This window comes from Lathyrus oleraceus, chromosome 4 (assembly GCF_024323335.1).
Source record: "Lathyrus oleraceus cultivar Zhongwan6 chromosome 4, CAAS_Psat_ZW6_1.0, whole genome shotgun sequence".
Taxonomy (NCBI): Eukaryota; Viridiplantae; Streptophyta; class Magnoliopsida; order Fabales; family Fabaceae; genus Lathyrus; species Lathyrus oleraceus.
Genome location: NC_066582.1, coordinates 378,895,037 through 378,922,647, shown reverse-complemented (window position 1 = coordinate 378,922,647; position 27,611 = coordinate 378,895,037). Strand labels below are relative to the sequence as shown.

The window sequence follows — 27,611 nt, the reverse complement described above, 5'->3', positions numbered from 1 at the left end:
ATGAAATTAAACCGCCAGTGATTTGTACCGGTCCAATGACATAAGCGATCTAACAATTAAACTAGTGTTCAGCAACACATATATCTGACAGTTATTACTCTTTTCTTATTCTACTACATTAAAGCCTAAGTTTAGTGCAAAACAAGACTCATATGTGGTTCTCAGTTTGGTGTTTTAATGATGTCAAAAACCGTCCTCAAATCTTGTCGACTGTCTCGGACATTGGTTGATCGCGGATGCAGCTGGAAATTCCACGGAAACAAGTATTTTTGGAAGTTTGAGATGTTTGCATTGACTCAAAATAATATGAGTCGACTCAAAATAAAATGAGTTGACTCATCTTTCAAAATTGGAGCAAGGCAAAAACTCGGGTCAACGCATGATTTTGAACGGTCGACTCATGGCTCAGCGCATCTTGGGAAGGTAATGAAACTTCTGATTGCGTCGACGCATCTTCTGTTTGAGTCGACGCATCTTTTGTTTGAGTCGATGCATTGTAGAAAAATATCCACTTCTCTAACACTCGGGTCAGCTCATTTTTGGAAGCATGCTGGAGCGGTCAATGCATCGCGCTTCAGTTCAGTCATTCTGCTATTTTTCTTTGGTCTGGTGTGTGTAATAGAAGTATATAATGTTGACTTTGTTCATTTTTGAAATCAACAAGAAAAAGTGAAAGATAGACACATTGGAGCTGATCATCTTCAACCTCTCATTTCATCAATCAACAAATACACATAACCATTTTTGTTGATCAAGGTGCAAGAGTAGTGTTGATAACGTCTGAATTGAAGACTCGATTTTCAGATTTGGGTTGAGCTAGTGTGGGTTTTTTCTTGAATAAAACCTTTAGGGTTTTACCTCCAAGATTCCATTGGTGCGGGGGTTTTAGCATAAATCTTGGCTTCATCAGTATCCTAGTCATGAAGAAGCTGAGGAAGTTTAGTACAGTTGGAAGCACGACCATCACGACTGTAAAGCTCAACCTCAGCAGCCTTACGATCCTCCATGATCTGATCAAAATATCTCTCATCTTCAACAGAATCACGGTAAGATGGTAGCTGCGACGGTAACTGCCTGTTTGAATTATTGCCCCTCACATTGCAGTGTCCAATAAATCTCTATTTCATATCAATTGTTGCTCGTGAATCGGTAGCTTTGCTGCAGTCGACCTTGGAGTAATTAAAAAACATCATGCAGATCTTCAATTCCCGACACAGATTGAACAAACATTTTGACTATGGCAGGCCCTACATCGACTCTGTGTACACGGCAATAATGTATACCACACATATTCGGTAGATTAGATATGGATTTAGCTGAAGATGCTTCAAGACCGTTTACTTTACTGTCATTACCTACGGGCATGAAAGCCTTAACCAAACTACCTTCCCTCACTTAGACAATATTTCACTTTCCTTTAATTGAGCCTAAATACGCACCAATATGATCTACAATAATGGATGGAAATGTTCCATCATCAGTCTTCATGTATGGTGTCACTTCTGCAGCAAGATCCCATTGACGTATTGATAACGCGAAAATACGTCATATATTTGCCTTGATTTACACTCAAAGATCATAACACTTTAGTTCATATTTCGATTATTCCGCAAGTATTCGAGTTATTTTTGCAGGTATTTCAATCTCCAAGCATAAATGAGCAAAATATAGAAAAGGAAGAAAAAGAAGAAGAAACATATGAGAAAGCAGCAGAAAAAGCAGAAAAACCAGAATACAGAAATTGTTGATGTGACGACTGTCACAAGGTGCATGACGACCGGCACGACCCAGCCTGCGACGACCGTCACAGGCCCATGACGAGCGTCACACGGCCAAGTTTTACGCTTGAAGCAGTCAACAGAGGCAACCAAAACGTGCCTAAATTCTCTCCAACAGAATGACTTCCCCGTGGATTCCTCACTCAACCAGTCACCCTTGATTATCTCAACTGCCAAGACCCATGAGGAATATAAAAAGGACGAAGGTTGGAAAAAAAAAGGGCGGTCTACATTCTCTCTGCAATTAATTTTTCTACAGCATTCTAGCTTTTTAGTGTTATTTTCCTTCAGCAACTTTGTTTTCCTTACCGTAATTCAGTTACCATTTCGTTTAGAATTTCCGTTTTCCCCTTTCCTTTCCGTTTTTCAATTTCCAAAGTAGTAGTTTCCTACACTGGGGAACTACTACACTTTATTTAATTTAGTAAGCAATTGTATCGAAGAAGCAGAATCCTACCGACATGTGGAGGACTGCTCAAGTACTCCAAGATTCGACGTACTCTGTTAATCCAATTGCTAGGTTTTTATTCAATTATTATTATTATTGCTCTGTTATTATAATTATGTTTGTTGCACTGTTAATCTGTCTATGCTCGTCTGTGTTTGCGCTGTTTAACATGTCCGGCTAAACTACCGGTATCGGTATGTAATAACTTAATTGGATGGGATTTAATAATAATTGGTGAAAACCCCTTTTCTCAAACAATCTTTTCGGCTGAGGTTTTTAATTTAAATTTAATTAACTTTGTCACAAAAGTGAGAAGCTATTTAATACGATTTTTCCACGAGAGTGGGAAATTAACTAAGGTGAGAACCAACAATCGCGAGAGCGTGAGGCTCGAGCTGGATAGTAAAAATTAGGCATTGATTTTAAAAACAGCGAGAGCAATTTAAAAGCAATTAGAACTTATTTATTTTCAAAAAGTATTTTTAACTTCAAATGGGACAGCGAGAGCGTACATTCTGACTTAAAGCTATAGGCTGAATCAACAACCACGAGAGTGTGAGATAAAGTCTTTTAAATAAGTATTTTCTACTGAAAGATATTTGGTATTTGAACTATACACCGGTGACTTATCGAGTCCCTGAAGATTAATGCGTTGCATACTGATTCCTCTTATTAATTCTTTCTTAAAACTAAACTTCTCTTAGATTTAATTTTCTGCACCCGAACATCTATAAATCATTCCCTTAGCTAAACATAGTGACGTTAGTAGCACTAGTTTGACCATCGGTCCATGTGGGTTTGATATCTTTTAAAACTAAAACGACTGGACTGTTGTCATACCCCAAAATTTGCCCATTAATCTTGCAAAACATTTCTCGAAGCACTCCAACTTATTCTGCAAGGCACTGACCTTAAAGGAACAAAAGCCCAGCTCACAACAGACCCAATCCAGAAAGAGGCCCAAACTAGCTTGCTCGCTAGGCGAGCAACTCCTTCGCTTAGCGAACCCTTCGCTACACGCTCGCCTAGCGAAGCTTGCGATATATCATAATTTTCGGGCTTCATTTTGAGCCCATTAGGTCATCACAATCACTATAAATACCGACACTTCAGTCACGAAAATGGACAGAGGAAGACGGACAGAAACCCTGACATAGAAACCCTGGAGACTAGCTTAAAGAATTCCGAGTAAAGAAACCCTGAAGGCCGCTCATCCGCTCCGAAGCTACCGACGCCCAACTCCATCCGATACCAAGAGTGGTCAGCCCCTTCAACATCGCCGCTCAGTTGCAAACAGGTTTGCGCATCACTTTTATGCTTTTAATCGGTAATCTCTACATACATAAGGCATCATGATTAAATTTTTGGATATGTAATTTGATTTCACATGTGAATTTAAGTATGCCTGAATATCTTGAATGTTTGTCCATGCTATTCCTGTAATTAAATGCCATAAAGTTCAGGGTTCCGGAGATCATGCTACTATCAAATTCAAAACCCGTGGCCGCTCGCTAGCACATCGCTAAGCGAGCCTGTAGCGAGCATTCGCTGAGCCTTCGCTAGGCGAAGCAGGAGCGAACGAGACAGTGGCTATTTTGTTTCTTTTCTGTTCTGCCTTATGTTTATCTAATCAAGATTCATTATAATTCTGCATTATTTGGCCTGACTTTATGACTGTTGTGTTGTGGTGCAATTTTCAATTGTACTTTATCTCGATGCTCTAACCCGTGTGCTGAATTGTGTAAAGGTTTACATATTCCCGAGGAAATGGCCGGCTAGGTATTCCACTTTATGTGTGGGATATCCTTATGGAGATGGATTCTGAATTACTTAATTTTAATGTGGAGATTCATCCTAAATTATCTAGCTGATTTTAATGTATTGATTTCATCGATTTTAATGTGGACCTAATTACTTAATCGATTACGGCTCTCTAATTAATTGTAAAACTTTGCCTTTAAATATGCAATCTTGGACCTCTCTTTGTTACCCTACGATTACGGTATTACGGTCATGTCCCGCGAATGTGGGGATGCACTTAGCAAAGACCCTTCGGTTAAATCATCATAGTCCCTCGAATGTTGCCTTTGTCCCTCGATGACCCTTCGGTATAGCCTACGGTTAAATGATGATCGTCCCTTCGAATGCTAAGGTATCCTTACAAATGTTGCCTTCAATGACTAATCGATGACCCTACGATGCCCCTTTTACATCCAAAGGATAAAACTACTTACTTCTCAATAGTAAGGACAGTTTTACCCTCATAAGGATAGGAAATGCCCATAAAGACCTTGGGTAGGTATAACTCTCAATTGCTTATTCATAACCTAAAATACTTTCAACGCCTCACACCTTTCAAAACCTCTTTTAGAAAATCACCACTTGGCATACATTCGTACTAGAATCATTGCCGAGTTATATTTTTCTAAACTAGATGAGATAACCACTTTGTATACATTCATACAAGAATCATTACAAAGTTAAATTCTCCTTTTCGAAACATTTCCTACACATTTCTTAAACACTTTTTCAAACTAGAAAAACATAAATGATTAAGCAATTAAGAGCCCATGGATAACCATGGATACAAAGGGTGCTAGCACCTTCCCTTTGTATAATGTACCTCCCGAACCCAAAATCTAAATTAAGGTCTTTCCTGTTCTTTTCCACCTTTCCTTATTGGATAAAAGAAAAGTCGGTGGCGACTCTTGCTAACCGCGACATTTGCTTTCCAAAGCAAAAACACATCGAAGTCAGTTCACCGTATGACAACTGTGCACTTGCAGTCAAGTACCCGATAGACTATATTCTATATATAGTCACACACGTATCAAGTTTTTGGCACCGTTGCCGGGGACCTGATTTAGTTAAATAGTGTGATTCTTTCGTTGCACAGTATAGACTAAGGTAAAAATAAAAACTAATCTTCTTTCCCTTATTTCCCCCGATTGTATACCAAGTACTCGCTCACAAGGCGATAACTTAGCACCACCAATCGTTGAACTAGAGCGTTTCTTATATATAAGACGTCGCATACTAGAGTACCAACAAAGATACGATATTCCCGATATCTTCTTTCCTATTAAACCAGAAGAAAAACCAACCATGGCTGAAGAAGGACCACAAAATTGTCCTCTTAAATTCTACGCTACCCCGTCCTAACAAGAACCTCACAACAACATTGCTGCCCCCGCTATAAATCGAAATGATTTCGAGCTGAAACCCTCATTATTATCAGCCGTCCAACAACATCAATTTGCTGGAAATCCTACGTACGACCCTAATGAACACCTGACCAAGTTTGTGCAGTACGCAGACACTGTAAAGACGAATGGTGTATCTCAAGATGCGATAAGACTGCGCCTCTTTTCCTTTTCACTAAGAGACAGAGCCTGGGCTTGGTTGCAATCCTTGCCCTCCAACTCAGTTACAACATGGGAAGAACTGAAGAACATTTTCTTATCCCGATATTTTCCGCCAAGCAAAACTGCTATGCTGAGAGCTCAAATCAATGGATTCCGACAAAAAGATGTAGGATCTCTCTACGAAGCGTGGGAGAGATACAAGGACATGATGAGGATATGTCCACATCACGTTCTCGAAGACTGGGTAATCATTCACACATTTTACAATGGGTTTCTGTATAACAGAAGACTGACAGTAGACACTGCCGTGGGCGGTGCACTTATGGACAAGCCATACAATGAAGCCTATCAACTCATTGAAAACATGGCCCAAAACCATTGCCAATGGGGAGGTGAAAGAACTCAAGTAGAAAAGTCCCAAACAAAGAGTGGAATGTACGAAATCAGTAACCTTGACCATGTCCATGCCAAGGTAGATGCCCTTGTTCAAAAGTTAGATAACTTGACCATACCACCCGTAGCCACCGTGGCTGCTGTAATTCCAAACCATGAGTTATGTGGAAACCCTAGACATACTGTGCAAGAATGTCAGATATTAGTAGGAGTCCCAACTGATCAAGTAAATTACGCACAAGGAAATCCTTATTCGAATACCTACAACCCAGGTTGGAAAAACCATCCTAATTTTTCGTATAAGAATAACAACGCCCTGTATGCACCTGGCCAAGCACCAGTTGTTCCGCCTGGATATCAAAAGTCAGCCAATAATGCTTCTAACATGCATAGGAAGTCAAACCTCGAACTAATGATGGAAAGCTTCATAGCTACCCAAGCTCAGACAAACAAAGACTTCTTCAACCAAAACATACACACTAGCGAGCAACTTAAACAACTAGCGAGCAAAGTAGACGCTTTAGCCACCCACAATAAAATGCTTGAAACACAGATTTCACAAGTGGCTCAACAACAAGCATCTACAGCCGCTCCAGCTGGAACATTTCCTGGACAGTCGCAACCTAATCCAAAAGGACATGCAAATGTCGTTATACTAAGGAGTGGAAAAGAAATAGATGGACCCGTAGATCCAAGACTCTAAAACCCTGCCATGTACCAAAAATCAGACAAAACCCCAACTGAGCAGGTAAGTGAACCAAAGGAAATAGAAGATAATACCCGAGAGGCCGAAGAGAAAGAAAAACCTTATGTGCCTCCATCTCCTTATAAACCACCCATTCTGTATCCTCAAAGACTCACAAGTTCTAAAACTGGGAGTCAATTTAGGAAATTTGTTGAACTTCTGAAGCAACTAAACATTAAAATTCCCTTTACATAAGTCATCACACAAATGCCCTCATATGCCAAATTTCTTAAAGAAATCCTATCCAATAAGAAAAAAATCGAGGATAACGAAACAGTTACACTTATTGCAGAGTGTAGCGCAATAATCCAAAATAACATGCCTCCCAAACTAAAAGACCCAGGCAGTTTTTCCATACCCTGCGTCATTGGAAAATTCGTCAGAGACAAAGCTCTATGCGATCTAGGAGCCAGCATTAGTGTAATGCCCTTAACCATCTATAAAAGGCCCAGTATGGGAGAATTAAGACCAACCAAGATGTTTGTTCAATTAGCTGACCGCTCAATCAAATATCCTGTCGGTATACTAGAGAATGTCCCCGTACGTGTAGGATAATTTTACATTCCTACAGACTTCATAACCATGGACATCAAAGAAAATGGCAATACATCCACTATATTAGGAAGGCCAGTCTTGGCTTCCGTCGAAGCTATAATAGACGTAAAGAGAGGTAAGCTGACATTCGAAGTTGGAGAGGAAAAGGTTGAATTCATCTTAACACAATTCTTACAAGCGCCAGTTATAGAGATACCTGTTATCTACTTGATGTCATAGACGAGTGCGTAAGAGAGATGGAGATGCAAGAAACCACATACTCTGATATAATGAAAATCCAAATCCCTCCAATATTTGAAGACGATAATTGGCATGAACCATACCAAAACGAAAGTCTAAGCGAATGCTTAGCACTTACGCCCAACCACATGCCATGCCCAAAGAAACCTGAATTGGAATTCAAAGCATTACCAAAGAACCTAAGATACGAATTCCTAGACACTGAACTCAAAAGACCAGTAATAGTCAACGCTGACTTGGGACAGATGGAAACTGAGAAGTTACTAGATGTCCTAAGAAAATATCCAATTGCGTTAGGATACAACATCTCCGATCTAAAAAGAATAAGTCCTTCTATCTGTATGCATCACATTATGCTGGAGGAAGATTGTAAAACCTCTAGAGAACACTAGAGAAGGATCAACCCAATCTTAAGTACGGTAGTCAAGGATGAAGTGAAGAAGTTACTAGATGCTGGAATCCTATACCCGATCTCCGATAGTCAATGGGTTAGCCTCGTTCATGTAGTACCCAAGAAAGGGGGTGTTACAATTGTTAAGAATGATAAGGGCGAATCTATAGCACAAAGAGTTGCGACTAGAAGTAGAATGTGCATAGATTATAGAAAACTAAACAAATCCACTCGGAAAGATCATTTTCCTCTACCCTTCATTGACCAAATGCTTGAACGATTGGCTAAGCATTCTCACTTCTGCTATCTAGACGGTTATTAAGGATTCTTTCAAATTCCGATCCATCCTGATGACCAAGAAAAGACAACCTTCACATGCCCTTATGGTACATTCGCTTACCGACGAATGCCATTTGGATTATGCAACGCTCCCACAACATTTCAAAGATGCATGATGGCAATCTTCGCTGATTTTATAGACGACATCATGGAAGTCTTTATGGACGACTTTTCTGTTTGTAGGCAAAGCTTCGAAGGATGTCTATCAAACCTTGAAATGGTACTCGAAAGATGCGTAAAGGTGAATCTCGTTTTAAACTGGGAGAAATGCCATTTCATGGTCCAACAAGGAATCGTGTTAGGTCATGTAGTATCTGATAGAGGAATTGAAGTAGACAAAGCCAAGATCGAAATCATAGAAAACCTTCAACCTCCTAAAACCGTACGAGAAATACGAAGCTTTTTAGGACACGCCGATTTCTACCGACGTTTCATCAAAGATTTCTCGAAAATTATCAAGCCACTTACGGGTTTATTAATGAAAGACGCTGATTTTATCTTTGATGAAAAATGTTTAACAGCGTTCAACCAATTGAAAACATCTTTAATCACTGCACCCATAATGCAACCACCTAACTAGAGATTACCTTTCGAAATCATGTGTGATGCGAGTGATTACGCCGTAGGCGCAGTACTGGGACAAAGAAAGGATAAGAAACTCCATGCTATCTACTATGCAAGTAGAACACTAGATCCAACCCAAATGAACTACGCCACCACCGAAAAGGAACTTTTAGCCGTCGTGTTCGCCTTGGACAAGTTCCGTTCCTACCTAGTAAGGGAGAAAGTTATTATCTATACTGACCACGCCGCTATTAGATATTTGTTAAGTAAGAAGGATGCCAAACCAAGACTTTTAATATGGATCCTACTCTTACAAGAATTTGACTTAGAGATAAAAGATAAGAAAGGTACTGAAAACGTAGTAGCGAACCACTTATCTCGAATCGAAGGGAATAAACCTGAACAAATTCCAATCAATGATGATTTCCCTTACGAACGACTTATAGCCCAAATGGAAAGCGACATGTCTGAATTAACAATAAATGATACCGAAATAGAAGAATCCGTGGAAGAAATTCATGCGAATGTAACTCTGCCATGGTATGATGATTTTGTCAACTACCTAGCTGTTGGAGTGCTTCCACCGGACCTATCTTACCAACAAAATAAGAAATTCTTTCATGATCTAAAACAATACTACTGGGATGAACCTCTGCTTTTCAAAAGAGGTACCGACGGTATTTTTCATCGATGTGTTCCTGAGGATGAAATAGACGACATAATCTTCCATTGTCATTTCGTTCCCTATGGAGGGCATGCAAGTACCTCAAAGACTTGTACTAAGATCCTATAATCAGGCCTTTTTTGGCCTACTCTATGGAAAGATGTCCATAATGCGGTTATAAACTGCGACTGGTGCCAACGCACTGGTAACACCTCAAGACGCGATGAAATGCCACAAACAGGAATCTTAGAAGTGGAAGTCTTCGATGTGAGGGGGATTGACTTCATGGGACCATTCCCATCTTCTTTTGGTAATAAGTACATACTCGTTGCTGTCGATTATGTTTCAAAATGGATCGAGGTTGTAGCCTCTCCGACAAATGACACACGAGTAGTGATTAAGTAGTTCAAGAACATCATTTTTTCTAGATTCGGTGTGCCCAAACTAGTAGTTAGTGACGTTGGCTCCCATTTCATATCAAATATCTGTGGAAAACTTCTTCTGAAGTATGGAGTCTGACACCGTGTAGCAACACCTTATCACCCACAAACTAGTGGGCAAGTCGAAGTCTCGAATCGAGAGATCAAACAAATTCTAGAAAAAACTGTCGGAATATCCAGAAAAGACTGGTCATCTAAACTAAACGAAGCTCTGTGGGCCTATAGGATAGCTTATAAAACCCCAATAGGGACCACACCCTTTAAACTAGTCTACGGTAAATCATGTCATCTCCCTGTGGAATTAGAACACAAAGCTTACTGGGCAATTAAGCATCATATGCAGTCTGAAATCCAAGTAAGTCACCGAAACACTTGTGGTTGAAGGTGTATTCTGCTCCAAACAACCTGAAATTAATGTATTCACCATCACTAGCGTGACCAACATAGGGCTCGTAGGTCAGCGAGCTCAAGAACTCCAAAGTCAGGTTCTTGTAAGTCACATGCATAACATCATTATATTCATCCCATTGTAACTGATTGCATAAATGCGTGACACTAGGCTCAATGCCTAATGCCTCCATGCAGCTCGAGTCGGGATATCTGGTGGGCAACATTGGTCGTTGGGAAAGCATGGTGTAGCGCTGCTCTTGAACTGGGTCACGAAAGATTACTGGCATAGTGTCAATATTCTCCATTCCTGAAAAGTTAGGTTAAAACAGAGGACACCTGAAATCGCAAATATTATAACTATTAGTCTCCACATAGATATACACATATATAAAACAACTAAAAATATAAATTGAAATAGTAAAAGTAAAGGAAAAGAAATCATGGGTTGCCTCTCATGCAGCGCTTGTTTAACATCGTTAGCTTGACGATTCAGACTTTATATATTAGAGGTAGGGACTGGAGGGTTAATCAGAGTTTGGTCATGGCATTCTGTGGGGATGTCACCTCCTTGGTATTGCTTCAGTCTTTGTCCATTTACCACAAACGGATTACAGGAATTGTTCTGGATTTCAACTGCTCCTAATTTTAAGATTCTGGAAACCTCAAAGGGGCCTGTCCATCTCGAATGCAGCTTACCTGGAAAAAGTCGTAATCTCGAATTGAAGAGGAGAACAGAGTCGCCTATATTAAATTCCTTTTTCACAATCCTTTTGTCATGCCAAGCTTTGGTTCTTTCTTTGTATATAATGGCATTCTCGTAAGCGTTCTGACGGAGTTCCTCCAATTTGTGGATATCAAGGATTCGCTTCTTGCCAGATGCTAGGTAATCCAAATTCAGGGTCTTGATGGCCCAATATGCCTTGTGCTTGAGTTCAAAAGGTAAGTGGCATGACTTCCCGTAGACCAACTGGTATGGTGTAGTTCCAATAGGGGTTTTGTAAGCAGTTCTGTAAGCCCACAGTGCTTCTGTTAGCTTTTCAGACCAATCTTTTCTGGATATTGAAACAGTTTTCTCCAAGATCTACTTAATCTCTCTGTTAGATACTTCCACTTGACCATTAGTCTGGGGATGATGTGGTGTTGGTACTCTGTGTTTTACTCCATATTTCCTTAAGAGTTTATCAAATATTCTGGATATAAAATGTGATCCACCATCACTTATGACAAGTCGTGGAACTCCAAACCTGGGAAAGATATTATTCTTGAACATCTTGATGACCACTCTTGTGTCGTTGGTGGGTGCGACTATAGCTTCTATCCACTTGGACACATAGTCAACGACTACCAAAATGTACTTGTTTCCCAATGAAGATGGAAAAGGTCTCATGAAATCAATACCCCAAACGTCAAATAGTTCTACTTCTTGGATGTTCTTCAAAGGCATTTCGTCACGTCTTGAGATGTTTCCAGCGTGCTGGCACCGGTCACATTGGACAATATAAGTATGGACATCACGCCATAATGTTGGCCAATAAAGACCAGCTTGAAGGATCTTAGCGTATGTCTTGGATGTGCTTGAATGTCCACCATAGGGTGAAGAGTGACAATGCTCTATGATATTTCTAACTTCTTCTTCTGGGATGCAACGTCGAAAGATGTTATCCGTTCCTCTTTTGAAAAGGAGTGGTTCGTCCTAATATAAGTGTCTTATATCTTTAAAGAATTTCTTCTTCTGTTGATAGTTGAGGTCAGGTGGTATGATATCAGCGACTAGATAGTTCACAAAATCAGCGTACCATGGTACTCTGGTAATTTCTGAAACTGTCCCAAGGTTGTCTCTATCAGGTTCAAGGGGAACTGTATCTAACTTAGCTATCAATCTGTCATAGGCGAAATCATCATTTATAGGTAAATGGTCTGGCTTCAAATGCTCTAATCTGGAAAGATGGTCAGCAACCACGTTTTTTGTTCCTTTTTTGTCTCTAATATCTAAGTCGAATTCTTGTAGCAAAAGGATCCACCTGAGTAATCTAGGTTTTGCATCTTTTTTGCTTAGAAGGTAACGGATAGCTGCATGGTTTGTATAGACTATAATCTTAGATCCTACGAGATAAGACCTAAATTTATCGATTGCAAAAACTACAGCTAGGAGTTCCTTCTCTATTGTTGTATAATTTAATTGAGCGGCATCTAGGGTTCTACTAGCATAATACATTACGTGTAGTTTCTTATCTTTTCTTTGCCCTAAAATAGCTCCTATAGCGAAATCACTAGCATCACACATTATTTCGAAGGGTTTAGTCCAATCCGGAGTTTGTAGAATGGGTGCTGAAATTAATGCTTGTTTTAAACGGTTAAAGGCTTCAATACATTTTTCATCGAAAATGAATTCAATGTCTTTCATCAGAAGGCCGGTCAGGGGTTTTGTTATTTTAGAGAAGTATTTTATGAAGTGTCGGTAGAAACCGGCGTGTCCGAGAAAACTACAGACTTCTCTAACTGTCTTAGGAGGGTTAAGGTTTTCTATAACTTCTATCTTTGCTTTGTAGACCTCAATGCCTCTTTCAGATATTATATGTCCTAACACTATGCCTTCTTTAACCATGAAGTGGCACTTCTCCCAGTTTAACACAAGGTTAACTTCTACACATCTCTCTAGTATTTTCTCAAGGTTAATGAGGCAATCTTCAAAGTCTGACCCACACACCGAGAAATCATCCATAAATACTTCCATAATTCCGTTGAGATAATCTGCAAAGATTGACATCATACAACATTGGAAAGTAGCTGGCGCATTACAGAGTCCAAACGGCATTCGTCTGTAAGCAAACGTTCCGTAAGGATAGGTAAAGGTTGTTTTCTCTTGATCCTCGGGGTGTATGGGTATTTGGAAAAATCCAGAATATCCATCCAGATAACAAAAGTAAGAGTGTCTGGCAAGACGCTCAAGCATTTGATCTATGAATGGAATGGGGAAATGGTATTTCCTAGTTGCCTTATTTAGCTTCCTATAATCTATGCACATACGTCATCCGCCTTCTATGCGTTTAGCTACATGCTCGCCCTTCTCGTTCTACACGACTGTGATGCCTCCCTTTTTGGGTACCACATGTACAAGACTTACACATTTACTATCAGAGATCTGATAGATTATACCAGCTTCTAGCAGTTTAAGGACTTCCCTTTTTACCACCTCGCTCATCACAGGGTTGATTCTTCTCTGATGTTCCCTGGAAGGTTTTGAATCCTCCTCTAGCGAGATCCCGTGCATACACACGGATGGGCTAATACCTTTTAAATCAGATATGTTGTACCCTAAAGCAGAGGGGTATCTTCTTAAAACATTCAAGAGTCGATTCGTCTCGTTTTGGTTTAAGGTGGCACTAACTATTACTGGGCAGTTCATTTCTTTATCCAAAAACTCATATCTTAGGTTCTTGGGTAGTTCCTTAAGTTCTTGGGCTGGTTTTTGAGAATTTGGTGAAAGGTCTAGAGTAAGGTCCAAACATTCGTGAGGTTCCGTTTCCTCTAGCTCGTCATCCTTTTCATTCGGGTTTGAAAATGGTTCGATCTTAGGTTCTCCTTGATCAAATTCTCTTATGCACTCATCTATGATATCGATCGCATAATATGCGTCTCCTAGAATTGGTGCCATCAGGAATTTTGAAAGAATAAACTCGATCTTTTCGTCCCCTACTTCGAAGGTTAATTTTCCTCTTTTAACATTTATTATAGCTCCGGCTGTTGATAAGAATGGTCTACCTAAAAGGATATGGATATCTTCGTCTTCTTTGATATCCATGACCACAAAGTCTGTTGGGATATAAAGTTGACCGATCCTAACTGGGATGTCTTCTAAAATGCCTACAGGATACTTAACAGACCTATCGGCTAATTGGAGGGACATCTTAGTTGGTTGCAATTCTCCTAAGTTTAACCTTTTACATACAGCTAAGGGCATTAAACTCACATTAGCGCCTAAGTCTAGGAAAGCTTTGTCGATCACATGACTCCCTAAAATGCAAGGTATACAAAAAACTACCAGGGTCTTTCTCCTTCTTAGCGAGTTTATCCTCAGAAATAAAATTGCATTCCAAGGGTTCTGGGTCGTCAAGCCTACGTTTGTTGGTTAAGATGTCTTTGAGGAATTTGGCGTAAGACGGAATTTGGGTGATAGCTTCGGTGAAAGGAATCTCTACATGAAGCTTCTCTATTACTTTTATAAATTTTTGGTATTGGTTTTTGATTTTGGTTTGTTTGAGTCTTTACGGATATGGGATTGGTGGTTTGTACGGGGGTGGTGGTTTGTAAGTTTTATCCTTGGCTTCTCCTTCTTGGTTGGTTTGTTTCTCGGGTTCCACTGGTTCCTCTTCTTGGTTGGTAGGTATATTTTCTTTAGAAGTTTTGGACTCGCTCATCGCTGGGTTATGAGGCCCTTCGTAAGCGATCCCACCTCGTAACGAGATAGTGTTAGCTTGCCCTCAAGGGTTTGGTTGAGGTTGTCCAGGGAATTGGCCTCCAGGTGTAGTTTGTGGGGCTTGGTTTTGTGCTACCTGTGAGATCTGGGTTTCAAGCATCTTGTTATGAGTGATTATCTGATCAACCTTGGTTCCTAATTGCGTTATCAGTTTGTTTACGTGAATGTTCTGGTTTAGGAATTCTTTATTTTGCTGAGTCTGGCCTGATATAAAGCTCTCTATGATCTTCTCAAGGTTAGACTTCTGAGGCACAACATGCATAGGTTGATTTGGTTTTTGGGCTTGATAACCTTGTGGTCTCTGAGGTGCATGATTTTTGATAGGGTTCTGGTTTTTATAGGAGAAATTCGGATGATTCTTCCATCCAGGGTTGTAAGTGTTTGAAAATGGGTTACCTTGGGCGTAATTCACTTGGTCGGTGTTCAGGTCGTTCAAAAGGTTACACTCCGCCGATTCGTGTCCTTTAGATCCACAGAGTTTGCACTCTGTGTGGACTACCGCTACGGTGTTAGTGTTTGTAGACATATGTTCGATCCTAAGGGCTAAAGCGTCCATTTTCGCCTGCATCATGTCTAGAGAGCTTACCTCATGTATTCCACCTTGGGTCTCCTTTTTCTCTATTGATGCTCGTTCGGTTCCCCATTGGTAATGGTTTTGGGCTATATCCTCTATTAGGTCACAAGCTTCAGGATAAGCTTTGTTCATCAGCGCACCATCTGCGGAAGTGTCGATGCTCATCTTGGTGTTATAATGGAGTCTATTGTATAAGGTATGAACGATCAGCCATTGTTCTAGGCCATGGTGTGGACAGACTCTTAATAGCTCTTTATATCTCTCCCAAGCTTCAAAAAGCGATTCTCCTTGGTTTTGAGTAAATTTAGTTATTTGGTTTCGAAGAACAACAGTTTTACTAGGGGGAAATATCTAGCAAGGAATACTCTCCTAAGGTCTTCCCATGTAGTTATTGAATTAGCTGGAAGTGAATCTAACCATGAACGTGCTCTATCCCTGAGGGAGAAAGGAAATAATCTCAAACGGATCGTATATGGTGAAGCGCCGTTGGATTTAAAGGTGTCGGCTAGTTGGATAAAAACTTTTAAATGTTGATTTGGGTTCTCAGTAGCGAGACCCGCGAATTGGTTTTGTTGCACTAATTGCAACAAAGACGGTTTTAGTTCGAAATTGTTAGCAGGAATAAGGGGGTTTACTATACTCGAACTAGGTTCCTCGTCAGAGGCTTGGGCAAATTCCTTAAGAGGTCTCCGGTCGCGATTCTCGGCCATAGCTTTCTTAATTCGGATGAGTAAGAGGCGTGTGCAAGTGTAACGTTCGGGTTCCGCTAAAGGATCTACTAAATTTCCGGTACTACGGGTTCTTCGCATTTACCGGCTAATAATGCCTTAGTCTAGACGGTGTAACAACAGGGTACGAAATTTGACGAAGTTGGTCCCCGGCAACGGCGTCAAAAACTTGATTGTGTGAATTCGCAAGTGCACGAATCGCGTCAAAGTAATATAAAAGAATATCGATCCCACAGAGACCAAATCGTCAATCTTTCGATTACTATCGTTACGGTGTTTATCTAAGGCGGTATAAAAGAGATATTGGGGTTGCAAAATAACGGTAAATAATAAATGCAGTGCAGATAAAGACAGGTTTGAATGTATATCATGTCAGTTAAGTGATGTTTCGATTGTCTAAATAGAACTACTTATGAGGCAATATTTTCTACTCTTGAAAAGAATCCATTTAACAAGAACTGTCGCTTTCGCGTATTCAGAACCGAGTTTACCCTTTAAATTAAGGCTTTTTATTGTCACTTATAAAAGGTGCGCATAACGCTAAAGTAGTAAACTTATTTTTAAGAAATAAGACTCATAAACTTAGTTGAAAAGTGATTTTGATTTGGAAAGTTTTACCCAAGGAGCTTCCTGATTTTAAATCTATCAACGCGTCCGAAAACAGTTTCAAAAATAGTTTTTCCTTAAAGTGATAAAAATCCCTAGTTAACTAAGCCAGGGTGCTTTCGCACTCCTTGAATAGTTAAAACTAACCAAATTTGTTTTAGAAAACTCAAGTTAAAAATCAAAACAGCCTTTAAGTATTTCTACAGATTCAATATGTGAAACATCTCTTTAACCGCGGTCATTACATTCTAACCTTTAAAAAATTTAGCCAGACATGGTAACACAAACAAACACAACGGTATTGTTCAGGATGAAAAGTTTGTTTTAGAATGTAAGGCTTAAAGAACGAGTAAAGCGCATAAAGTAAATAAAGTAAAGCGTAGACAGAAAGTAAATAAAGTAAAGCGTAGACGGAAAGTAAATAAAGTAAAGCGTAGATAGAAAATAAATAAAGTAAAGCGAGATAGAAAATAAATAAAGTAAAGCGAGACGGAAAATAAATAAAGCGAGACAAGTAAATAAATAAATAAAATCGATAAATAAGAACTTGCTCCAAACAGAGGGCTTTAAATCTGGTACAAGAAAAATAAACCTCCGATTCTGAAGATAAAGACGACAGCAACTCGAAGTGACCCAACTCAATCTCACTAAGGTGCGATAACCCCCCGATGTGACGGATTACCACTTTTACAAATGATAAATATAGGCTTAGTGTTGTAAACTAAGTTGGATGAAAATGAAATGGAACAAACTATTTATAGAGGATTTCAGCAGCTTGCAAAGACCATGGTGCCCTCCAACTTCTCCTTAGTGGGAACGTGATTTCCAAAGGTGGCGCCCGCCATCCCTTCATGGCGCCCGCCATGTGTGTAAATGGGAAAGATTGTGGGAACATGGTGGTTACCTCCTGGTTGAGGGCTGATGAGTCATGGCTTCTCCTATAGCGGCCGCCATGTACAACGCCATGTGTACAATATTCGCCGAAAAACCCTAATTTTAGGTCTTTTTGCTTAGTTTCTTCTCAAAGGGTCCCGAAAGAGGTAAATATCTGAAAACAACGTAAAAGAGAGCATAATACAAACAAAATGATAATAAAGTCCTAATAAACATGTGAAATCCGAGTCAAAAACACAGTGTGAATCAGTGTGATCAAGTACCTATAGATTTAACCTCTAGCCGATTTAAATTTGGGATCACGTATGAGTATAGTGTTATTATTTTTCATGAGATTTTTTCACATGTATGTTGGTGCATTTACTTTCTTTGATGCAAGCTAAGTTGCTTGAGGACAAGAAACAATTCAAGCGTCGGGGAGTTTGCTAACACACATTTTCACTATGTATTTAACTTGATTTTATAATATTTTAGTGTCGTTTAATGTTACTTTTATTGAGTTAAGTTGGCTACGTACTAGATATTTCAAGTATTGATCAATCGACAACAATTGCGAATAAAAATGGTGAAAACGACACGAAAATGCATTTCTCAGACTATCATGACAGGTAAGCAGGGATTGACGCTCATTATGCCTCAGCAAAGACAAACTATCACAACCTCAAAGGGAAAGAAAAAGTGCATGAACAAAGTCCATGAAGGGTAAATCGTCAACCACACTATCGCTCGTCATGGGACATGGACACGGAAGCGTCTCACGCAACACGTCATGACGAGCAGGCTGTCATGCTTCATGGCGCCCAATTCTAGAAAAATCTCACATGATCAGCATTTTGTTTCAGTTTCCCCCCGCTTTCTCCATGATTTGTAGTGGCTTTAGGGTGCGAAAATTAGTATAAATATGGGTTGTAACATTTGAAAACATGATCTAAGCTAACTAGCACTAGAGTTACTTATTTTAAAGCATATAAATTATGCATTTGAATTTTATGCAAGTTTTATTTTCTGCATTCTTAGTGTTATTTTTTTTGCACTGTTAGAGTTATTTAGTTGATGCTTTTACATTCCGCATTACTGTATTCAGAACAAAGTCTCCATTCAGGTCAATTTATTTATCAGATTCAACTTTCGTTTTATTTCTAGGTTCTTTTTCGTTATTACTTCAATTATGTATTCACAAAAATTATGTTGTTTATGTTTATTCAGTATGTTTGAGTAGTCTAATTGAGTATGAAATGTGAGGATCATCATACTGATGGAACTCGTACATATTTCCTAATTTATCGTAACAAGAATTAAAGTACTGTTTCATAACTTCTATTTCTAAAATATGGAGATACCATTTACGCACCGATAGGGAAATATCTAACATAGAAGTTCGAACGATAGATTCTGATGACCATGCGAAAGCGGATGAGAATCGATCGAGAGAATATATAAGCTTTTATTCTGAATTTTCTACTTTTAAAATTAAAGCTTTACTATGAAAATAGAAACACCGAAATACCGTTTACGCATCGAAAGAGCAAAAACGATATTGGACTTAGAAATTATCGATTTTTAATTTCTAAATCCCGAAAGCATTTTCAACAAATTAATAGCTTACTGTATTTTAAAAAGGAATTTTAAACTTCTATTTTCGCACTACGAAGGTAGGCAATTACGAGTTTAAAATCCGATAACGGGCCAGTGAAAGTGGATGGTACCTCTAATTCAACTTTTCTCTACAAAAATCAAGTTCTCATTACGATTAAATTTTGCTAAATGTATGAGTGGCATAGGTAGACGGAAATCAACGTTTTGGTATCTCATTATTATTATTTATTTAAATCCATAATTTCATTTTTCGCGTAAAACCAATCATTCACTTAGCCTTAGATAAACATAGGAACTATAGATAATGGTAATTTGTAATTGGTCTATGTGGATTCAACAATCTTTTATACTACATTGATATAGCCATATACTTGTGGCCTATCAGCTCTCTTATCGGAAGTCATCTTCCTCCCGAGACAATTAGTCCTTAAATAAAAATTATGCTCTGATGTCACTAGTTGGACACTTGACTTCACACACAAGAGGGGGGGGGGGGGGGGGGGGGTGAATTGTGTGGTTCAGAAAAACATGTTTTAGAAAAAAAATCGGTTTAGAATAAGAGATTAAAATTTGTATTAATATTAAGAAGTGTAAATAAAATTTGCAGAGTATAAAGTGCAGAAAGTAAAGAGTTAAGGGAAAAGAGAGAACATCGAGAATTATAAAGGTTTGGTGAAACAAAGAAAAAGACTTACTCCTTTCACCAATAATTGATCTTGAGATTATTCAATAAACTTGAGAGATTTTAGTAGGTTATACTTATGAACCCTCCTCCTTAAACAAGGAAAAATGAAGTTTAAGGTTGACTTCCAACCAAATAATAAACAACAGAGTGAAACACTTGTTGGAGAAATAACTTCGAGCACAAGAGGGCGGGGGGGGGGGGGGGGGGGTGAATTTTGGTATTTAAAATTCGTGATTAATTTTAAACCTTTATCGATTAAGACCGCATTAGTAATTTTAAGTGAGTAATTTGCAACGGAGATAAAGTACTGAAAGTAAATTGTAGAAAATAAAAGGATAAGGTTAGAAAGATTGCACCAGAGATTTATGCAAGTTTGACCGAACATTGGCCTACTCTTGTCTCCAAGAGTTCTTCTTGAGAGTTATGACTATAAAATTTTGAGCTTTTGAAGGTTATGCTCATGAACCTTAATACAACATGATCTTGAGATTTTTACTGACTTACCCCTAACCAATGACAACTTTTACCCCAAGCTAAGCTAACAAACGTTTAGAGATTTATGACTTATCTCAATAACCAAAACAAAGCTTTTTCCAACAAAGCTTAAGAAGCCAAATGCAGATATTTTATTACAGGTTTATCTCAAGAACCAAACTCGATTTCCTTAAAAGTATCACACTCTTAAGAATATAAACAACCACCACGACCACTTACAAAAAATTCCTTCCTCAAAATCAAAGCTTCACTTACTAGAACCAAGGCAATATGAAGTGAAAGAAAATATTTTATATATAAGAGAAAGATAAATTCCAAAGAAATATGAAAACATTGGAAAGTGAAGTGATTTCAAGTGAGGGTGTGCCTACTTTATATATTACTTGAAAAAAACCAAAATTAGAAATTATCCATGGGTGATATTAATGATCTAATCGATTAGCGTAAATATGTAATCGATTAGACAACTCACTTTTAATCGATTACCACAACCAAATAGGAAGTTTTGGATATATAACCGTTTCAGGTCATTAATATTCTATACATGTCATTTGATTAATCGATTATAACTATTCTAATCTATTAGATTAGTGCTTTAATCGATTAGATGGACCAAAAAACTTTTCCCAATCGATTTGCATAATTGACCAATCGGTTGACTAGTGAAAAAATGATTTTATAAGGATTGAACAACTTTTTGATCACTTGTCTTGGCTTAGAAAATGATTTTTAAGTTTAAACATATTTGAGAAAATATTTTTAGGGGTGTGTGTGTGTGTGTGTGTGTGTGTGTGTATGTGTGAGTTGCCTTAGTACTTTTAAGCTACTCTTTTACTTCTACAATACTCAGGTCACTCAGACACACAAACATACATGTCCTGGCGAGCTTTCCCACGTTTCTTCAAGACTTTTTCTAGATAGTTTCTAATTTGTACACACACTTGATCTTGAGCCCTTTTGTTAATAATTCAAAAGATACTTCCTTTCGTTATCATCATCGAGGTTGAAGGTTATTGTCACGCGTTGTCGTCACCAAAACTTCATATGCAGAGCTTCATAACCTGAAAGCACATAAATCCACAACGTTGAGTCTTCCTTTCAGACTACGAATCAAAGCGGTTAGTCACCTTTCCACGAGAATCTTTGAGAGGTTAATCTTCAATCTTCTAAACAAACTTTGCGAGATTTTAACATCGGGCTGAGCTCATGGACCTTAAGCCTTGGTGTTACCACGGGCTAACCAATAACCTGAGAGATTTTAATACCAGGCTACTCTCGAACCTTAGCAAGCTTTTAATACCAAGATAAGCTTTAACCTTAACTTGGTTTTACCACGGGCTAACCAAGAACATATGAAAGCTTTTATCACGGGTTAAACCTTCAAACTAAATAAAGGTTTGATCACACAATCCACAAACCAAAGCTTTTATGGGTTTAACTTCCAACCCAAACAAACAATCCCTAATTGGATTAAATGTTCAACCAAGGTATAAACAAAATTTCCTTGGTGAACTTACAAATCTACCCTTCCATTATTACAACTTCTCACTCACCAAAGGGATTTATCAAAAAACACTTATGCTAAAAACTTAGTGTGAGAAGGTAAAATAAAAGTTTAGAGAGAGAGAGTGAGTAGTATGAAATGAAACTCGGTTCTGGATAATTTGAAATGAGGGAAAGGACCTCTATTTATAGGCTAGAGGTTGTCTAAAAAAGGAAATCGTTTTAAAAGCTTTTTATGACCTACCAATTGATTGACAAAGTGTTTCAATCGATTGGTTGACTCCATTTTAATCGATTACCAAGTTAAAAATGGAAAGAAAAGATATCTAATCGTTATCCATCATTAAGATTTTGTCTAATTGATAAAGGTGCATTTTTGAAATCTCCCAATTGATTGGGATAAGGTGACAATCGATAGGCAAAAACAAAACTTTGCCCAAATCTTTTTAGACAACTTCCAGTTAATTTGGCACGACTTCAAGACATTTTTAGAAATATTTTCTTGAGAAAAAATAGTTTAAAAAATGTTTTCATGGATGTGTGATTTAGCCATGTACTTTTACGAAAATGCCCTTATACATTACATAGTTTTCACTTACACTAATTAAGGCATGACTTTCTTGTACTTCAAGACTTTGTCATATACTTTCCTTATTGTAGACACTTTCTTGAATTTACTTGAGATGAGACTTGAGTTAACTTCCATTAGGTTGTTATCATTAAATAGTCAAGTCCAACAAACCCTAATTCTTTGGTTTGTATCTTTAACTACTTAATCGTTTATGCTTGACTTGCTATCATCAATTGTCATCATTACAAGTAAAATAGTTATCCTTGTAAAAAGTATATCACCTGCCAAATAATGTTCCACAATGTATAGATGTCTTTCGTTGGGTTATTGCTCCTCCCCTTCAGTATCATGATACTGATATATTTATAGCCCACAAGAGTCTTGAATCATACAATCTACCAATATGACGAACCTTCTTCATAATTAGAGCACCTTTCACAATCTTCAAAACACCATCATCGAAAATAAATTTACAACCACCAAGATCTAAAGTGGTCAAAGAGATAGGATTCTTTGACATGTTTAAAACATGCCGCACCTCAGCTATCACCATATTGTCATGCATTTTGACCAAGCCAATACCAACTACATTGTAGGGGTGATCATTGAAGGAGAATTGCGGTCCAAAACGCAGCGGAAATTAAAATTTTCTCCTTTAGAGATCCTTACGAATGGTCATGATCAGTGATAGAATATTTACCTCTTATGACGATTGAAACCTTTGGTGCAGATCTCTTGTGACGATCAAAACCTTTGATGCAGATCCACGAAGCGATCACGAATGTTGAAGGATAACAACGTCTCTACTCAGTCCACACGAATGGGTTCCTTCAATCTCAGTGCTAGCTGGTACGAATGAAGGCTTTGAGTGTGTGTGTGTGTGTGTGTGTGTGTGTGTGTGTGTGAGAGAGAGAGAGAGAGAGAACGAAAATAATGCAACCGCAATTTTATGCTTCTGCACAAGGGTTCTATTTATAGAACCACTTGTGTGGGCTTCAAGCTAAAAGGCCCACTTAAGTGTATTTTGGCCCATATCTTACAATATGCCCAAAATCACTTAAGCCCATGGTACCTTACCATATTTCGTATTCTACTCAAGTACACCGTACCTTACGATGTTCTATAATTCACTTAAAGGCACCGTACCTTACGGTATTCCTTAGTTACTCTATCTCTCATCAATCCGTCCTTTGTGTGTGACCCTGTAGGTTTTCGTGACGTTGGCAATTATATTAAATCACGCATTTAACATGATAAACAGTGAGCGGTATCTAGCAACACATCACTGCTACCCAAGACACGAAAATGTCATGTGATCTGACAATTCCTTCTGTGATAATACTTATGTGTATAATTACCCTTTTGCCCTTATGTCCATATTGAACACAAGGCATAGGCAGTGTCATCCTTGTCCAGTTCAATATTGGGCCCATAGACATTTATCCTGTTATGCAGGATGGGCAAATTCCATCTAGGTCACTCATGTCCCTCAGCATGCTTCGTGGAGTACCCATCAACTGTCTTTATGGTTCTCCAGTTACGGACAACGTTGGATCAGCAATAAAGCACTCGACTCTACATCTAGGATCCATAGTGGTTTCAGGTCGAAGAGTGGAATACACTATTATCACCATGAGAATAACTTATGACACTTTGCATAACTTTCTATATAGTATTCTCATAGCGGGTCAATCCGGTATAAATATTACTCCTAATATTCATACCTATGTTTAAGACTTGATAACTCTTTATCCATGATCCATGAGATGTGGTCATCAGTCTACAAACATAATAGTCTTAATGCTTTAATGTTATCCCACTTCACACTAAAGCTCGACTACGGATACTTTAGGAATAGTGTCCTTACGTTTAATGTGTTCTCATGATTAAGTCACACTTAATACATTAAACGGACTATCTATTCCAGGGACTTTATTAATCAACCATAATAAAGAAAATGCCTTTTATTATTAATAAATAATTCGATACAAGTACCAAAAATTATTGGCCTCTAGGGCTTACACCAACAATCTCCCACTAGCACTAGAGCCAATCAGGCATACCCCGTATGCCCATTGATCTAGTATGGCCATCATGCTTCTGCTGCGCAAGAGGCTTTGTCAGTGGGTCAGCTATATTGTCAAGTGTAGGTACTTTACATATTTTCACATCTCCTCTATCTATTATCTCTCGAATTAGATGATAACGCCTAAGTATGTGTTTGGATCGTCGGTGAGATCTAGGCTCCTTAGCTTGTGCGATAGCACCATTGTTATCACAGTAGAGACCAATGGGATCCACAATGCTAGGAACTATGCCAAGTTCACTAATGAACTTTTTGATCCAAACAGCTTCCTTTGCTGCACTTGAGGCAGCAACATACTCGGCCTCGGTTGTAGAATCAACAACTGTATCTTGCTTTGAACTTTTCCAGCTCACAGCGCCACCGTTTAAGCAAAACACATAACCAGATTGCGATCTAAAGTCATCCTTATCTGTCTGGAAGCTAGCATCAGTGTATCCAATTACAGCCAACTCTTCCTGACCTCCATATATCAAGAATGAGTCCTTAGTCCTTCTTAAATACTTAAGGATATTCTTGACAGCTACCCAGTGAGCATCACCAGGATCAGATTGGTACCTACTCGTTGCACTTAAAGCATACGAGACATCTAGTCGAGTACATAACATGGCATACATGATAGATCCTATTGCAGATGCATATGGAATCTTATTCATGCGATCCCTTTCTTCCTTAGTTAAAGGGGATTGTGTTTTTGATAGACACAAGCCATGTTGCATAGGTATGAATCCTTTCTTGGAATCATGCATATTAAAGCGTCTCAACACTTTGTCTATGTATGTACTCTGACTTAGGCCAAGCAGTTTTTGTGATCTATCTCTATAGATTCTGATTCCTAATATATAGGCTGCTTCACCTAGGTCCTTCATAGAAAAGCATTTCCCCAACCAAGACTTTACTTGTTGTAGGGTAGGGATATCGTTTCCAATGAGTAATATGTCATCTACATATAATACCAGGAAAACGATCATGCTCCCACTAACCTTCTTGTAGACACAAGGCTCATCTTCGTTCTTGATGAATCCATATTGTTTTACTGTTTCATCAAAAGGAAGATTCCAGCTTCTGGAAGCTTGCTTCAATCCATAGATTGATCTTTGTAACTTACATATCTTTTGGGCTTCCTCTGGTATGTCAAATCCTTCAGGCTGTATCATGTACACATCCTCAAGAAGATTTCCATTAAGGAAAGCAGTTTTGACATCCATCTGCCATATTTCATAATCATGATATGCAGCGATAGCAAGTAAAATTTGAACAGATTTAAGCATTGCAACTGGTGAAAAGGTTTCATCATAGTCAATCCCATGAATTTGTTTATATCCTTTTGCAACCAGTCTTGCCTTATAGGTATGTACCTTACCATCCATGTCAGTCTTCTTTTTGAAGACCCACTTGCATCCTATAGGGTTAACTCCTACAGGAGGCTCTACCAAGGTCCAAACGTGGTTTGTGTACATGGAATCCATTTCAGATTTCATGGCTTCTAGCCACTTCTCAGACTCGGGACCAGTTATGGCCTCTTGGTAGGTCACAGGCTCATCTTGATCCATGAGTAATACATCACCTTGATCAGTTATGAGATATCCATATCTCTCAGGTAGTTGACGTATCCTGCTTGACCTACGCTGGTCTTGTTCTACTTGAGCAGGTTGCTCTTACACAACTACTTGTGTTTCCTGCTCCAATTCCTCCATAGGTGTGTCGATGCTTTGTGATTCTTGAATTTCTTCAAGCTCTACTTTCCTCCCACTGGTTCCTTTGGAAATAAAATTATTTTCTAGGAAAACTCCAGTTCGAGCGACAAACACTTTGCCCTCAGAAGGATTGTAGAAGTAATACCCTCTTGTTTCTTTAGGATACCCCACAAATAAGCATTTGTCAGATTTGGGCTCAAGCTTAGTTGAAATTTGTCGTTTCACATAAACCTCGCAACCCCAAATCTTTATGTAAGACATATGTGGTTTCTTACCACTCCATATCTCCTATGGTGTCTTCTCAACCTTTTTGGATGGAACATGGTTAAGTGTGTAAGTTGTTGTCAATAGTGCATGTCCCCAAAAGGAGTTTGGAAGATCGGCGTGACTCATCATGGATCGTACCATGTCTAACAGGGTTCGGTTTCTTCTCTCAGATACACCATTCCATTGGGGTGTTCCAGGAGGAGTAAGTTGGGATAGGATCCTACACTCTTTCAGATGGTCATCAAACTCTAGGCTTAAATACTCACCACCTCGATCTGATCGAAGAGTTTTAATATTCTTACCTAGTTGGTTTTAACTCGTTAGGTTTCACCCTTTTAGTATTAATGTTATTAATAGGCATTTCGAGATCAAGGACATATAGTCCATTGCTCATTTGTGCAGTAGCATAGAATATATCATTCAAATAAATTGAGCAACAATTGTTCTTTATTATAAATGAAAGACCAAACTTGTCCAGACAAGAAATGGAAATAATATTCCTGCTAATTGCAGGTACATAATAACAGTTCTCTAACTGAATTATAAAACCACTAGGTAAAGTTAATACATAAGATCCTACGGCTAAAGTATCAACCTTTGCTCCATTGCCAACTCGTAGGTCAACCTCACCTTTTGCCAAATTCTACTCCTTTTCAGCCCCTGCACATTTGTACAAATGTGAGAACCGCATCCAGTATCTAATACCCATGATGCAGAAGTAGATAAGTTAATAACAAAAATACCTGAAGTTGAAGTCTCTACTCCATTCTTCTTATCTTCCAGGTACTTTGGGCAGTTCCTCTTCCAGTGTCCGGTCTTACCGCAATGGAAGCAGGTGCCTTCTTTTGCTATGCCTCCACTAGGCTTTAAAGCAGTAACGGTGGGTTTGGGTTTGGCAACTTCCTTGCCCTTCCCTTTATCACCCTGCTTAGTGGGCCTTTTGTTCTGTCTCTTTCCATTTCCGATCATCATAATGGACTTCCCTTTTGACTTCAGATTCTGCTCGGCAGTTCTTAACATGGCGAGCAGTTCAGGAAGAGATTTTTCCATATCAATCATATTGAAATTTAGGACAAATTGACTGAAACTATCTGGCAACGATTGCAAGATCAAATCAGTCGCA

At 38.7% G+C, this 27,611-nt stretch overlaps 2 non-coding genes across 2 annotated transcripts; one reads left to right on the top strand and one right to left on the bottom strand.

The window, feature by feature from the left end:
* Positions 1-5,718: 5,718 nt before the first annotated feature.
* LOC127077141 (small nucleolar RNA R71) lies at positions 5,719-5,825 on the bottom strand. Its single transcript, XR_007787115.1, has one exon. It is a non-coding gene; the product is annotated as a small nucleolar RNA R71 (small nucleolar RNA).
* A 9,758-nt stretch (positions 5,826-15,583) lies between these two features.
* Positions 15,584-15,690, top strand: LOC127077824 (small nucleolar RNA R71). Its single transcript, XR_007787595.1, has one exon. It is a non-coding gene; the product is annotated as a small nucleolar RNA R71 (small nucleolar RNA).
* Positions 15,691-27,611: the final 11,921 nt, after the last annotated feature.